Genomic DNA, 16993 nt, shown 5'->3' with positions numbered 1-16993 from the left:
CCATTTTCTGGAATCATAATTCTACCAAATGAGAGTACTGCATCCATCAAAAAGTTCAATTTTTCCAAAAAGCTTCAATCTTGTCCATTATTTAGTATTTTCTTCCAATCCAGGTTCAAGTTCCTGGGGGACATTAAAGTGATTACAATCTGAGCATGTGGACTTCTGGCCTTCTCGACTCATCCTGCAGGTATGACTTTGGAAGTTTGTCTTTCCAAACCTGTTTAGTCTGGTTCAAATCTGTCCACTCTGTTTATCTTTGCATAATAGTTTTTGATTCAGTTTATGAATTTTTGATTAGAAAGAACTCAAGACCTCAAGTCAAGTCCTGTTAAAACCACCAGATTTTTTCCATGCGAGTAAGATTTGCATAATTTCCCCAACAGAAACCACCTTTCAGCCATATGCTGTCCTTGATGCCAAGCTGAAGGCCATTGGAAATGTCAGACCTAAGATTATTGAAAACACAGATTTGGACTGCCTGGGAATTTGGCAAAGGTTGCTCTGCAGTATGATCTCAATTCATTTGGCAACTGGTATAGCACAGTCTGAAACTGAGTTTGCCTAATATGTCCTCAAACCTGACTGTCAGCAAGAGGTTGACGATGTACTTTAAACAACTGTTTTGGACATCTGTGTCCTGCAACTTCCATTGCCAGGAAGTCTCACAAGGTAATCAACCTCATTTTTAGGTTTCTGAATATTTCTGTGCCTGGAAATGGGGTATTCTCATACAGCTTTGTGCTTTACAGTACCTGTGCCCAGTTTTATAGTACCTGCTTTTTAGTACCTACGCACAGGTACTTAAAACTTGCAGGCACTTCCTTCTGCAAAGGAATTTTCTATCTGCTTTCTTTTGCTTTCAACAAGCGATGAGCTTGTCTGATTAATTGCACATGTATGTGCATGTTTGTGTAACTCCAACTGGAAGTGACATCTCTACTATTTAACTGACAATCCCTGAAAAATACTTGTCTTTTAAAGTACTCTTTTTTTTTTTTTGTGTGTGTGTGTGTGTGCATGTGTTCATGCTGTTACAGTAGATGCTGTTTCCCTTGTGTTATTAAAATAGACAAACTTTGATGTCTGAATTGAGAGCGTGATTGTAAAAGAGCTGTTCATGCCACTGACAAATTCATGGCTAGCTTTGTTTTTTAGTGTCTGAAGTAAATCCATAAGTCATAGTTTTGAGCAGGTGTCATCAAGACAGGGCCATACACATATATCCTTAAACAATCAGGTAGTCCCTTGTTAGGTAACATATTATCTTTTTAATTGCCTTTTAAATAAATAAATGCAACTAAAACCAAGAAGCAGCTAAGCATTTTCTTTCACAGTTGGTTAGTTAAGAATAAGGTATACATCTATTTAACTGACTGCTATCAGTTTTCTCTCTTTATCATAGACTGGACAGGACATAAACGTGCTAGGGGTTATGACCACCTCCTTGGACAGCCAAACTATTTCCTATTTTAACTTTTTATTATTATTATTATTTTATTTTGAACAAAAACATTCAGTTTAGACAAGAGAAACTTTCTGAAGATGACTCTACCTCCTCCTCCTGCCCAGCCATGGACATGCATACACCATGACATGGCTCAGGTTGTCTCCCAAGCCCCACGACTGGACATGTTTGGCCAAACTAGTCTCATCCTAGAGTTAGCTTTTTCAGACAAAGGAGGGTCAGAGAGTCCATGCTGACATTTTCAGGTGGGGTTAATGATTTAATGTGACTCATATGTCAGTGCTAACTCACTCAGGTCTCACAACAAATCCAACTGATGACTCAGGAAGCCAATTTATCATTGTATTTAGATGATGGGTGCTTACAGTGTCCAAGATTTCTAAAAGAAAGAGAGGTGATATATATTTGGCCTATTTTTTTTTTTTTTGTCCCTACTATCTCTTTGCAACTTTGCAAAGTGATTAGATAGCCCTTATCAGAAATAAGCCACATCTTCCAGAAAATACCAGGCTGTGGCCTCCCTGCTGCTGATAGTGGGTTGGGTTTAAAGAGGACATAGTGGTTAATGTTTTTGCAGTTAGCATGTGACTTCAGCCAGAGGGGACACACAAGTAAGAAGAGAAAGGGGAGCTGTGTATCATAGGGAACTGCTGGGGTTGCCGAGTGCAAAAGGCAGAATCATTTCTGGCCTCATCTAGGCATGCTTGAACCCAATAGAAAGGAGCACACCAATTTTAACGTTTTGCAAACCACCATTAATGTGCATTAAGATTGATAACGAACTTTACAGAAATATTGTTGTGTTGCGTGGGTGATGGTGTGCACTTCTCTGACACTGAGATTCATGCTCAAATAATGGAATGGCCACAGCTTAGACGTAGGTCCAGGTCAGGATGAAACCCATGCACAACTCTTTTCACCCTGCTAATGATTTTCCTGAGGCATGGTACAGAAAGGAACCATAGGATGTTCCAGGCAAATTTATTTGTCAATTCTGCCCTGCAGTTTAGATGCAGCCTACAAAAATTACTAGTTCCACAGAAGAGACTTTTATTCAGACGAATGCTTTCAAGCAAATTTCCTTCTTCATTCTGTAAATGAGTTAAAATAACTTTTTTCTGGACATAGCCAAAAAAACATTGAATGCTGCAGCTAGACACTGAAAACTTAGCTTTTTCTTTTGAACAGCAAACACAAAATAAGAGCTTTGTTAAGTACCACTGAACTAAATTCATTTTACAAATGGCACTGGAACTGCAGTGGGTATGATTATCACACGTCACCATTCCTGTTGGTTTGCCAAAGACAGAGCTTGTATAAATAGAAGCTGGGGTTTTGGTCAAAAGTAAAAAAATGAGCTTGAAATCCTGAGTCATAAGAGGTACAAGATAGGAAAGGTATGGGCACAGAGCTGAGACCTGGAGGTGGTTTGTAAAACAGGAAACTTATTTAGCAAGTATTAGTAATAGCTTAAATATAGTGTCATATAAATGCCAGTCTTTGTAATGCTGGTGAGACATAAGGACTAATTTATTATTATTATTATTATTTTTAAATCAGTCTGGGAATTCTAAGACTATCTTTATTGTATTTGTGGACTCTGCAATTTCATATGAAAACACTTCCAAAGAATGATCTTGATATCTATCCAGCTCTGTTTCTTTTGAGTTATAAATAACTGTTAGGAAGTACCAAGCGTACCATTAGTTTATATAATATTTAAACTAGGTCAGTGTGCAATGAACTCTTCAGGTAACGGAGTCCAGTAGACAATTATTGCCTGACACTTCAGTTTTCTATTTGGATAATTTGACCTTTTAATTGAGCACTTAACCTGAAAGTTTACACAGTTCAGGGCTGCTTTGGGAAAAAAAAAAAAAAAAAAAAAAAAAAGTGCCACACCTCTATATATTATTCTCCAAATTTCCAATTAAAATTTAAAAAATTAGAAAAACAAAGTAACAGTTTTCATGTAACTGATGCCTGATGATGAAGCTCACAGGAAAAATCCAGGGGTATTTTTTTACTTCAAGCAGAAGTGACCGTTTTCTCTGGCAGGGCAGAGTGGGTCACGTACTCACTTCAGTGTTGGGATAGGCTGCACTCTTTGGCCTCTTTCTTATCGTGTAAGAGATTCATGCTGTGTATTTGTTCTGCATACCCACAGCAGACCCGGTGTGAGCTAGGTTTGCCGTGCTTACAACAAACAAGACAGCATTTCGTGTTTTCCAAAAACTTGATGCTTTCCTGGAAACACTGCATTCACTGTGTCTGTGCCGTCAGTTCGCTCAGCAAATTCCTAAGACAGGGCTGGGAAGAGGGGCGAGGAGCACCTCAGAGCCTGCCTGCAGCCCACTGCCCCCAAGGAAAGGCATTCCCAAACCTGGGCTGGGCACTCCTGTAAGCGTTTCTGATGGTCCAGATACTGCCTGGAGTTGTAGGCTGAGCTGCATACCTAAAGCTTGAGACTGGTTGTAACAGAATTCTGCCGAAACATTTTGTTTGTTTGTAAAGAGAAGCCACATCCTGATAAAATATAAATATTTCTTGTGTACTTTCTGGGGCAGCTAGTTAATTTTATGGCCCTTATGGGCTGCCCAGCTGGTAAAACGGGCTGTGACATAACCAAGGAGCTAGCACAGGGTTTCTGAGGCCTCAAATTCCAATGCTTTTTCTTTTTTAAAATTTATTTCCACCTTGATATTATCTAATACAAGATAAAGGTTGAGAGGCAAACTCTTTTTCTTTAGATCAAGGACTGCTAAAAGCAAGGGCAGTGCTCTTACTCATAAATAAACTTGATAATCCCAGTAAAGTCTCTCATCGGTTCTCTGAATATCCCATTTCAGATCACTCAGCTCATTGCTGGTAAGGAGGAGGGACAAACTTTTGCAATAAGTTCCTATGAGCTGGTAGTCAGTTTCTACTAGCCTTTTCTAGCTAGTTGCCCAAGAAAATTAAAGAAAAACGCAAATCAAAATTTCCACACTTCTGACTACCCCAAGTTTTTTTTGGCTGCAACAAATCTGGGCTTGGAAAACTGTGTGCAACACAGAGATAAAATGGGCAGCAGGGAGAACAATTGAAGATGTAAAAACATACCCAGGGCTTAGTGTGTGGGATTTAGGATGCTTCTGCTTTGGCTGTAAAACTGAGAAAGAAGGAAGGAGAGAGAGAAAAAAAAAAAAAAAAAAAAAAAAAAAAGCTTGACAAAATCAGTTGTAGCAGAAAATACTAAGTGAAATTTGAAATTATAGGGGATTCAGGAAAAAATGCCTGTGGGTGATAAGAAAAAAATAGAGATGATCATTTCCAGCACAGCTAGCCATATCCCCTTTACCATCAAAAGTAGGAAAATAACATTATATATCTGGGAGTGTGTATATCACTATAAGATGAAAGTATACTCTGAATGGAGACATAAGATTTAAACAAAATTAAATATAAAGAATCCTGTGGATCAAATATAGTAACTCTAGCCTCCTCCTGCTGGGGCTGGTGGCCACAACCACATATATTTCCTTGTACTTGATCAGCTTTCTTTAATAATAAACCATCAACTAAACCGTACATGGATAACAGACAAAATGACTAAAAAAACATTTGTCAAAGAACATCACGTAGCTACATTCCTTTTTTTCACATACCACTAATAAATAACTTACACTGACTTTCCCACTGGGAGTCAGGGTCCTTTGGGCTGGCTGAGATAGGGGCTGAGAGCACCGAGGGGCTCCTGGTCCTCACCCAGAGGCTGAGGGGTTTTAGCAGCAGGACTGCACACCTCAGTGTGGTCTGCTCATGTCACATGCCATGGTGCACCATTCTGGTTTCCCCTGCTCCTGCCTTGCTGTCCGTCAGCCCCATGGGTGAGGGCTAGATCCACTCCTTAATTCAGCAGAACTGGAGGAGCCCCTACAAACTAGCAAGGGAAAGTCGTACTCTATGTCTCCAGCCTAGCCCAGAGACACAGCCACCCCAAAACGTGCACTCCCACTCTTTTGGCCTTTTCACCTTTACCCAAGTCATGGTATCTGTGTGCTCTGGCTGATAAGAGCTGGTGGAAACCTTGCTCCGAGAGTGCCCATGAGAAAGAATGTGTGACTTGTCAGTGCAGGGAAGAGCAACGAGTCACTCTGTGTTTTTATTATTGGTGTCTTATCCTGTCCAGTTTGAAAAAAAAATAAAAACAAAAGATACTTTATTTCTTATGTGAACATAAATATGGATTAATGCCCCTAGCCTTACAGGAAAACTGGGGGTGTAGAGAGATCAAAAGGAGGGGAAATCCGCATGGGCCTAGAAAGATGTTGGTATTTTTTACAAATAAGCATAACATGCAGTCAGATGATCAAAGTGGCTGAATTAGTTCAAATATTATTCTTGGAACAGAGTAGCAAACACTGCTTTTCTCTTTCTTCGTTAACTTTCCAAGTAAAAATACCATTAGACATGAGAGTGTCATGTGTATCTGAAGTAAATACAGCTTTCCTGGCCTGTTTTTTTATTTCTACTATTTTTCCTCCTTTCTTATGAGGTGAGGTGGCTGCAGTGTGCTGGTTACCCACCCTGACCCCCAGCTGCTGCGCAGTTTGGTTTATGCATTTTTGGTTTACACACACAGCCCACATTATCTTTGTACAACAAGGTGTTTGTGAGTCATCTGGATCTTTTATCTCCTCTCGTGGTGACCTGCTCCAGCTCTTCAGACTCAAGCAAACTCCTAACAGGACAACATTAAGAAGTCAAAGAAAAATTTGCAGCTGAGACTTGTAAGCTTGCATCCACCTACAAAGGGCTGTTGAGGTGTGCCCTGGTGAAGGCACCCATCCCCACGTCCCCAGCATGGATGTCCTTGTCCCCACAGCCCCACACCGCGGGTTGAGATGGGAGCCCTGTGGCTGTTTGGCACCACAGTCCTGACTATCCTGGCTTTGGTGGCAGGGCCACTACTATCCGGGGCAGGTTTGGCACCGGGGGGACCCTCCTTCCTGCCTGGGCATCCTGTCAGGGCCCTCCTTGTTTTGTGAGTGGATGTCAAGTCATAAAGTTCACAGGAGCAGATCGCAAAGAAGCATGAATGTATTATCGCGCACCGTGAGACGGGTTACTTTTTAACACTTTTTCTATTAATAGTAAAGCACCAGCAAGAGGTCAGGAGAGCAAGTTCAGCCAGTGCATTTTTCAACTGACGGAAGCCAAAAATAGACACAAAAGTCCAATCCTGATAAAACTTTAATTTATTTAGTAAAAAAACACATACTATACTAACTCTGTGAACCCTGGAGGCACTGATCCCTGATACTAATTTGCTAGTTCTTTGGAAGCTATAGAATAAATATGGTGTTAACAATGCAGGTGAGCATCACCTACCTTATTTTTAATCTCTCTTTTGGTAGTACATCCAAAATAATAAATATCTAAGTTTTTTTTTTTTTCTTTTTTTTTTCTTTTTTTCTTTTCTTCTACTTTTCAGCTTCTAAGCTGAAATGAAGTTCAAGAGTGTTTTGATATATTTTATTAAGTACAGTCAAAGTGAATACAAAGCACCCATTAAGTCAATTCTAAAAGAAAAAAAAATAAATAATAATATTAAAAAAGTATAATATTTCAGATTCAATGTTATGAAGCTGCCAGTATTAATGCTGTGACTGCAGTAATCCCTGGTTTGGTATGTGCTGATGTAGCTGACAAACTAGCTGGTCCAAAGTATATTCCACTTAAGATTCAAACCAACATTTTCTGAACACTTTCAAACCCATAAGAAATTCAACAGATATTTTCAGCATTCAAAAAGACAAGATTGAACCTGGCAGTATATAAAGACTAACCAAAATATTGTTCTACATGTCTGAAAAACAGTTAACCACAAGCACAGAGAAAATAACATCAGATAAATGAAAGAGAAATTGCAATAAAGCACTCAACCCAATTAGCAAAGCGCAACGAGGTAGTAAATTGTTGACATGAGGGAAGTCCTTCCTCCAGCTGGAGCTCAAAGCAGTTGCAGAAAAAGCTTTAGAGATGGCAATCACAGATACATCTTACTTCAGGCCTTCCTTCACAGTTGGCTGTGAAGTTGACTCACTCAGCAAATGAGTTTTGAAATAATCCTCTTAGGACAAAAGAATTAAGCAGGTGACACTAAGCAGTGTCACAGGTTATTTCAGGAAAATACTTAACACAAGTCAAACCAGTTTAGTGGAGAAGTCTTAATGGATGTGGAGGGATTTTTTTTTCCTGGAGAGGAAATATACATCACCTTAACTCATCCAACCTTGCCTTATCACATGGGAATTATAAAGGAGCTATCATCTGTATCATTGGAGACATTCAGATAAGCTCAAAATTAAAAATGCATTGAAAAGAGAGTATTTTAGAAAGTTTAAATAACTTTTCCATGCAGCTGAGATGCACAGGTCATTGGCTGGCTTTCCAGTCAGCAGCCCTTATCTCCTGTAAATAAGAATCTATGATAGATAGTCTCTCACCCAGTAATTAATGCCTCTACAGCACCTTCTGTGTTTATTCAGTTGTAGACCATCCAAAGGTATTTCACCTCAGTGGGAATTCTTAAATGTGGAGTCATGTCTCCATTCTCTTAAAATTCAGTCAAAAATGAGGCCCAAATCTAATGACTAAGAGGTTATATTAGTACTAGTTCTCATACAACTGTTTCTTTTTCACATGAACTTTCAGAGCTAACAGTGAACAAAGGAGCTACATCTCCTGAGATGTAGCTAGGATGTGCTGAACAGCACAAATATTTGGCATAAGAGCTGCTCCAGATCTCTGGACCCACTCTTGATGTTTTTTTCTCCATGCCTTTCTAGAGGAAGAAGCAGTGTCCAAAACAAAGAGCAGAAAGGGCCTGGAAGGAAGGAGTCATGCTGGCTGTACCCCATCTTCCCCCAAGAGCAGCAGTTGCAAGGTATTGCAGAGATTATGAATCATCGCTTTGTCTAGACACATTTTGCTAATTTTTCTTCTCCCTGAGGAAGATCAAAGAGATGTTGTGTGGTGCATTCCATTTTTTTTGCATCTCAGCTACTGGATGTCGCTTATGAATGGTAAGGGGTTCATAATCCTTCAGACACCAAGTTTCTTGGGCAATATCTGCACTAGAACAAGCATTCTGGTCATAACTTGATAGTCCAGTCATGGACATGGGCAGAATATGTTACCTCTGCTGCTCTGCCTGGTTTTGCTCAGCTTTCCTCAAGAAAAACAGTGCAGGCTGAAAAAGCAGCTGAGAGAATGCCAGAAAGTGGGCAGTTGGCTGGAACAGGCACATGGGGATTGTCCGGGAGCAAAAGGGAGGGAGAGTCTGACAGGTAAGCACCAGTGGTGAGGATTGATTCAACCTTGATTTCTATCCAGTCACAGAAGGTAAAACTGGGAAGGTGCAGCATGAAAAGAGAGGATGATACTCTGGGGCAGAAGTATCTTACTTGTCAGCAGCAGTAAAGAGGCCAGGTTTCCCCCATGAATGACACTGCCTGGTTAAAGTGTGATCCTCAGTGCCAGGAACCATACGAGCAAAGCCCCAGTTCTGGATTCACAACCAGAAATAACCCAGCCAGGCAGGTGTGCACACCCTAAGACAAGAACATGCAGGAAAGGGAGCAATATTTCTGAAGAAGCAAGTGGTAGCCACACACCAAAGCAAAGTGCAACCTTCAACAGAAGTCTAGTGTAAGGTTGTCTGATGAATACCCTTACTTGGATCAGTTACTGTATTTTATATATATATAGTATTATTTTTATTTTTTCCATCCTAACTCAAATAGGAGCTTTGCATACATCTGCGAGCACTGTTAATAAATTCTCAGACTGTTTCACCCGAATCTTCTGAACCATATGAACAGAATAAAACTTCAGAAGGCAGGCTCATTATCCAGTCAATAGAAAGTCTGGTGTGGATGGAACTAAATAGAGCAAGAACATATCCATAGAGCTGTAAAAAGTACCTGCTCTTTCCACACACACAGTATCAATAGTTAAATCACCAAAAGTATAATTTTAGATGGGTGCCACTTATGCTGCAGTCATTAATGAAGGAGGAAAAGAGTGTGTACAGTACAGCTTGCAAAGATCTAAATGTCTTTGGGGGAAAGGTGTGTTCTAAAGCAGACACAAGGGTTTCTTGGACACTTGATATTCAGAGCAAATTTATTCAAGGTTTTTACACAACCTCATATTCCTGAATTGTGCCCGACAACAGTGTGCCTGAAGATGTTTGGATGGAGCTCTTTTTAAAATCAAAACATTCCAGAAGATTTAGCCAGTTTCCATGAAATAACCTTTCAGAATGAAAACGAAGAGCTGTTGACACAATAATGTCAAAATCCACCAGTTAGGAGCCTGACAAAGAAAAAATAATAATTTCCTGTAACAGCCCTGCTGTTTCTTCAAAACAATCTTAAATTTTCTAAAAGATTTATTTTCACAAACCATAATATTTGTATTCGTCCTAACTTATTTTCTCTACCCAAAACTTGATTTTGCTAAGAAAATCTTTCATTTCGTTGCATTGCATTTCATTTCATTTCATTTCATTTCATTTCATTTCATTTCATTTCATTTCATTTCATTTCATTTCATTTCATTATCCAACTACAAAATAATTTCAAATTCAAAGATTTTTTTAAAATAAATAATTAAATAGCAAGCCTGGTTCCTATCCTCTCAGTCCGGACAGTGAGGTGTAAAGGCAAGGAGCTGTCAGCTGCAGTACACCTCACACTGAAGTATGACATAGCCTTATCAGGAAGGATAGCAAGTGAATGAGTGTGAGCATGGACAGCATCAGGCACGTGGCTTTATGGGGTTGTATGGCCACTGTTGTGAAATTTTGAGCATGCTGAGAGACCTTTAGGGAAAGAGAGGGAAGAGAGAGATGCAGGTGCTTCAGATGGTGCATTTCGTTATGCCCATACAAGCATGCCCCTGTGCAGCTGCGTCCTGCATGTCCCAGCTCCTGAGCCATGTCCCCCATTGTGACACTGCTGGGTGCATGGCTGGGAGCTGCAGGAGCTGCAGGACTCGTGGGAGCTGCAGGAGCTGTGGGAGCTGAAGGAGCCGTGGGAGCTGGGTGGATGCTGCCCCACTTGCGGGCTGTGCCCCAACAGGATCACTCAGGCTGCTGGCTGGGGCAGCCAAACACAGTTCCCATTCCCTTTCATAATCCCCATCATTCTTGTACACGATTGCACTGTGTTGAGACAGGCGTGTTAGTGATTGCTGTGTGACCTGCCTGAACACCCTCTGCTTTGACTTCCCTTATGAGCATGTTATTTCCATTACACAGAATTCACGCCTTTGTTTATTTGCCCAGGAGCTCCATTTTTCCCCAGAACTGCCCGTTGCTCCTTCTATTGTTTTTTCCTGGATCCCAAGGACTTCTACCTATATTCCAATACTTTCCATGCCCTCAAAAATCTGCTTTTTTTTTTTTTTTCCCATTGAACCACTGTGCACCAAACACAGCCCAGGCAAGGCCTGGAGGAAGCAGTGGCTTCCCAAGGGGCTGTTGAGTATGCAGAAAAATGTGTGCTCTGCTTCTCTAAGGGCAACTGCCAGAACCCTGCTGTTGGATCAAAGCACAGATAAAATATTTGGCATCAGCCATATCCCCCCTGCAACATCTCCACCTGCAGGTAGTATAATATGCTATTTTTAAATATTTGTTACATTCATTTGCATCTACACATAAATAAAACTTTTCCGCCCTACAGTGAAAGGTAAATGACTGCACGCTGTTAGCTCACAGCTGGCTCTTTGATTCCTCAAGCAATGAGCTGGTCTGGTTTCTCTTTCAATCCTGCCTTTGGGCAAGAGAAACTTTGCAAGAGTTATGAATCAACTCTATTTCAAGCTTCCTGGAAAATGGCCTCAAGCACATCTTCCCATGCATTAGCTGACAGACTTAGCTCTGAGTGTGCCTCTTTGTTGGAATTTTGTTTTGCCATGGTTCAGCAACAAGGACATCTTTTCCAATTAGTTCTTTTGTGATTTGTTCAAAGCAAAGGGCAAGTTCCTGGAGATTCTCATGCATTCAAAGTGAAACTTTGTCAAACAGAAAAAAAAAAAAAAAAGTCCTCTTGCATTTACTTTCATTTCACCCAAGTATTTAAGAACCTGAGGATCTGCGTCTCAAATTGAGTGGCCCAGCATCTGTCTTTCTCTTAAGACTTATCTGGAGAATCAATCCCTGAGTCATTCTGTGCCTACAAACACAGTTACCTCTTTCCTTTGACTTACACAAAGCTATACTATTGCTAAAAAAGAGTGGCATTGTCCTCTCCAGTGCCATGGTGTCAGTCCCTAGGTACGTGTTCATGCCACTTTGCTGGTGTTGACTCCAGCAACTTTGCATCCAAAAGGTGAGTCAGAGCAGTTCTCTGATCCTACTAAAACCAACCCTGCAAAAAAGTTTTTGTCTGGATCAAAGTCTCATGGTTGAGAGAGGTCAAGACACATTGTCATGAGAGGGGTGGAGGACAACAACCCATAATTAGCCTGTGAACCCACAAAGTTCTCTTGGGGTGCAACCTTCCCAGTGCTTTTATTGCAGGATAAATAACCACATACACAAAATTCACACTGCTCCCCTATCTATTAATCTGAACTTGTGTGAATGGCTTCTGTGGTCCTTTCCATTTGGGGAAGAGGATGCAGATTGTAATTCTGACAGCTAGTTAATGCTAGGGAAGCATGGGATCTCTAAATCAGTGATGACAACATCATTTATAAAGAGGTCTCAAAAAAATATATCCTTACAAATATGGCCTTCATTCCTCTTGTAACTCTGCTGTGCTTTGTCTCCCTGAAGTGTCTTTTTCCATCTGCATTTAAATAGGTATTTAATAGGCAGGTAGGCTGAGCAGAAGCCTCCACAAAGATGCAGTACTGCTTCTAGAGTTAGTAAAGCTGATGAAGCCATATTTCACTTTACTGCAAGTGTTTCCTTCAGCCTGCATTCTTTATTAGTCCTTTCAATAAAATGTACTTAAACATAAACTTTGAAATATTCAGGTTTTTTTAGGAAGAGCAAATGCCCAATATCTTATGGAGCTGAATTCCCATCAAAAGTCTTGAGTAACATATCTTTCAGTTTCCTGTTTTTTTTTTTTTTTTTTTTTTTTCCAAGTGGGTTGCAAGAAAATAATATGGTTATTATTATTCTAATTAACATTTCTTTCTCTTTTTCAAGCTTTGCAATGGATAAATTGTGTTTATTGAACTCTGGTACAGTGCGTACAGTGCACTGTTTTGAATTGAGCTGGTTGCCATCAATAACAAAGTATGTTTGGATTCTTGTTATTTAGAACAGTATCTTCTTTTCACTGAGTAAATCATTCTTGGCCAAAAATTACTTTTTTTTTTCTTTTTTTAAGTTTAATGTTTATTTTAAAGCTTCTCTTCTGGGAGGTATACTTTTGACCAGTATTAAAATGTGACTTTTTGATAGATTTTTTGATGACAACCCAGAATTAATTTGCATTATCTAACAGATTTCCATTCCTTTAATGATTCATCTACATTCTTCAAAGCTAAATTTCAGTCACAGGTTGAAGGGCTGAAAACCTCTTTCCTTTATAAAGTCAATGCAATCCAGTGGCTGATCTTTACTGTGTAATGTTTGGTTCACGGAGTTTCTTGAAAAAACTCATCAGTGAAACACTCTTGTGAGATGCTACAGTAAATGCATGTTTGTTTCTGCCTGTAAAAATATTCAAAGAGAACATTGGTTTCAACTTTATTTTTAAACAGAAAAAAATCTATTTTTACAAAGCTAGAAATGAGAGTTAACACCCAGAATTAATATCCTACTTAATATAGTAAAGGTATTCTGTTGTTGATCAGGTAACATTAACAATTCAAATATGTGAAGTATTAAAAAGAAAAAAAAAAAAAGTAACTGTTAATTTTGTCATCTTTGAAGTTACTTAAAGATTTCACAACTCTGCAAGTTGCACAACCTGCTTCCATCCAGTAGAAAATCCAAGATACTTCAGAGTTTAGTCTTTAATGATTAAAATCACCTTTCTCTAGCATTTCAATATCTTGTACGCTTATTGTAAGGGAGAAGCTACAGTGGAAGCTGCCATATAATAATATGTCCAGGTTGTCCATTCAACTGAGAAATTTGAACCAGTGTGTTCAATGACTGCATACAGAACATCTTCTGTTTTGTTCTCTCTCTCTCTTTTTTTACTTTTTTTTTTTCTTTTTTTTTTCTTTTTTTTTTTCTGCCCCAGTGCTTTGGAGCTTTTCACTTGGATTGAAATGAGATCATGCTTTTGTGTGTCATGAGGAACATTGTATATTTAAAGCTTTTTGTTTCCATTGCTCTGACTTTCAACTGTAGCCAGAAGGAAGACGGGATTGCTCTGGAGTACCAAAACCTGACATCTCCTGAAATGAGCAAATGACATATGTGAGCTAAACTATCTTAATGACTTTTTCCTAAAGTCTTCCTTCTTCTGCTTATGTTCTGCAGATCCCATTCAAAATGACTAAAATTTGGATTCAAGCTGCGGATTTCTCCTATGTTTTATGACACATCATCAATTTAATTCTATCGCTTTGCACCCTCGACATAATGTGTGTGATGACAAAGTGCAGTGTGTATCTGCAGTTTGTAGCTGAATGTTCCTGGAGAGCCACCAAAGTAGCTCCCAGTTTTAGGACTGAGGATGCCCTTTGGCCACGGATTGAGCTGGCTCTTGGCTGAACCCTGATCAGATATGTGGGTACCTTTGCCCTGAAGGGAAACTGAGCTTGATGCAGGCATTGACCTCATAAACAAAACTATTTGTGATTTCCATTGGTGTAACTGAGATGAGATTTTTTTTTCTTTCTTTTTTTTTTTTTTTTAATGGTAACTGTGTTTTTTTTTTTTGCAGTCTAGACAAGTGTAACCCATATTGTCTGAGAATGCTTTTTTATTTTTTTAAATACTTCCTTCATTTTTTTCCCGTTAAATGCAGAGAACATTTTTCCTTTCTTCACCTTGAGCAGTCCAGTGCTGCTGGAAGTCCATCTAACAGTGAGGATACCCTTTAGTTTAAGGTAAGCAAAATCTGTACCATGCCTCTGCTTCCCTCCTATCTCTATTTCATGTGGAACACAGTTCAATAGCAGGATGAATCAGATTATAACAGTGATTTATTTGATTTACTATCAAGTTTCTGGGCACCTAAGTTGATAGCGGAGGGTAAAGTATCAGGTGTGTGCATACCAATTTGGGAAGACCGGGGGGTAATTCTCATACTCAGAGTTCCCCTTTATGGCCTTGTTGTGTTGTGTTGCCTGCCAGCGGCTGCCTCTGCTGCCTTTCCTTCTTCTCTGGCACGTAGTGCCTGGAGTTCATTCAACACACTTAACAATTAAAGGCAAAGAGTTAGAACTTGTCGGGAGGAACATGCCCAAGAAAGCAAAGTATAATTCATCCTGATTATAAAATGCATTCCATTCCACACTTGTTTTGACATTGTCCCTTGGAGAAAAATATTTTGTCTCATAAAGAAGTCTTATTGTTGCTTTCCTTGTCAGGAGGAAGATTGCTCCATAAGTGTTCAGCCCTAACCAAACCCTAAAATGTAAAGATTTCTAAACCTCCTTCTGGAACAAAATACTATAGGTTAAGTTTTACTGTTTATGTTGTTTTATAGCCACAGAATTCTGATCATACAGCTGAGAGGAGAGAGATCAAAAAACTACAATCAAGAGAGGAAAATCAGTGTAGTCAATCCTCTGCTAGCACAGGAATATAAAGGGATATAGAATACAGTGTCTAGAGAGCCATTGTCTGAGGTTGTAGTGCACTTTCACATCAAGAAACAAGAAAGAGATGAACAGTAATATTCATATAGAGAGTTGGGTTGTCTTGAAACCTGTACACTGAAATACACAACCACATCTCAAGTGTGGTCTCATCCACACCAGCAACACTCCTCTGCACAAAGCATTTGCAGGCACTGATTCTATTGTGACTGATACCAGTTTCATGCTTACATTTCTCAGTGTCAACAAATGTATTCCTGGTTTATACCTTGGAATGTGAAAGGGATGAAAGTTGTGCAATTGCACTGAACTACAGCACAAGAGAGTGGAGAACCAACAACACTGAGAGCAGAGACCTCAGGAAGGCCAGGCTACATGCTGTTTTTGTGACAAAACAATTTGCCACCAGTCTGTGATTTTTATTCTCTCTAAAGCTGATACTCAGAAATCCCATATAATAAATTTTGGTGAGTAATTATAATGCTCAGTTTCTCAAGGTAACATTAATACTTTTTCCCAAGACATGCATGGAAAGACACACCAAAAAAAATTGAATACAGACGCCCACACCACGGTATATCATTCCACAAATTATCATAACACACACAACTAACATAAGAGATTAATGAGACTGTTGCAGTTTCAACCTCAATAGGTTCTTTTGTTTAAATCCTCTGAAGTAAAAAGGCAGTATTTTTTTCTAAAGCTACACCCCTTACATGAATTTTCAATATCCTTGCCACAAATGACATGCTGGAAACTGTTAAGGACCCTCCCTTTATAAAAAGTGATAATTACATCAAAAACCTACACATCCGTATGCAGTCCCACAGAGGTCAATGTGATGTTTCACATATTTAAAATTAATCATGTGCTGAATTGTCCTCCTAAAATTTATTCTTTAAATAAACTTTAGCTATCAACAATTATTAGAAGCAATTCCTCTGGGCTTGGGTTATTTTGCCACATCAGTTAAAGCATTGACAATGGCACTAATTCTGTCTCTAGTTGTTGAGAACAAACATCCTTGCCAGTATGGAAAAAGTCAAACTAGAACACATTATCTGTGGTTTAATCAGAGCATTGAAAAGTTGTATGTAGAGAATGACTCAGAAAATGCTATAGAATAGCTGATTTATAACAAACAGAATGTATATGAAAAATGCCAGATTGTCAGTCCTGAAAACTGGCATTTGCTCTCCCTAAAAAAGCACAGACTTGGCTCCAACTTGGTCTGTATCATTCCCACCAATACGCCTAAAGCCTGAACAGAATTAACTTCCTTTTGGATGTGTAAACCTAGTTCATTTCCTTGTTGAGAAAGTTAATGGGGAGGCCAACTAATTCAATTCATTTTATGATCCAACTACTTTCCTCTAAGCAGTAACTGTAACAAATGGTAGCAGCGAAGTAATATTGTCCTTGTCCTCCAAATTAGTAGTTTTAACAATGCATAGCATTTCAAAGAAACAAAGAACCAAGCTGAATTTATCAATATTTAACATAAATAAATTCAATATCAATATTTAATATCAACTTATTTAACAATAAGTAAGTTTCCTAGACATTTATTAATCCCAGAAACATCATGCTGTTTCTCACACTTCTGAAATATGAGAATACGAAGACCAGACATGTTCCTTGATGTGAAATTCTGGCTTGGTCATTCATTGTCTGAGCAGTTTGATAATTACCTATTTCCTAAGTAAATTGCTTTGGACATTTATTTCGAGG

This window comes from Aythya ferina, assembly GCF_964211825.1.
Source record: "Aythya ferina genome assembly, chromosome: 16".
Lineage (NCBI taxonomy): Eukaryota > Metazoa > Chordata > Aves > Anseriformes > Anatidae > Aythya > Aythya ferina.
This window is presented reverse-complemented; position numbering follows the sequence as displayed.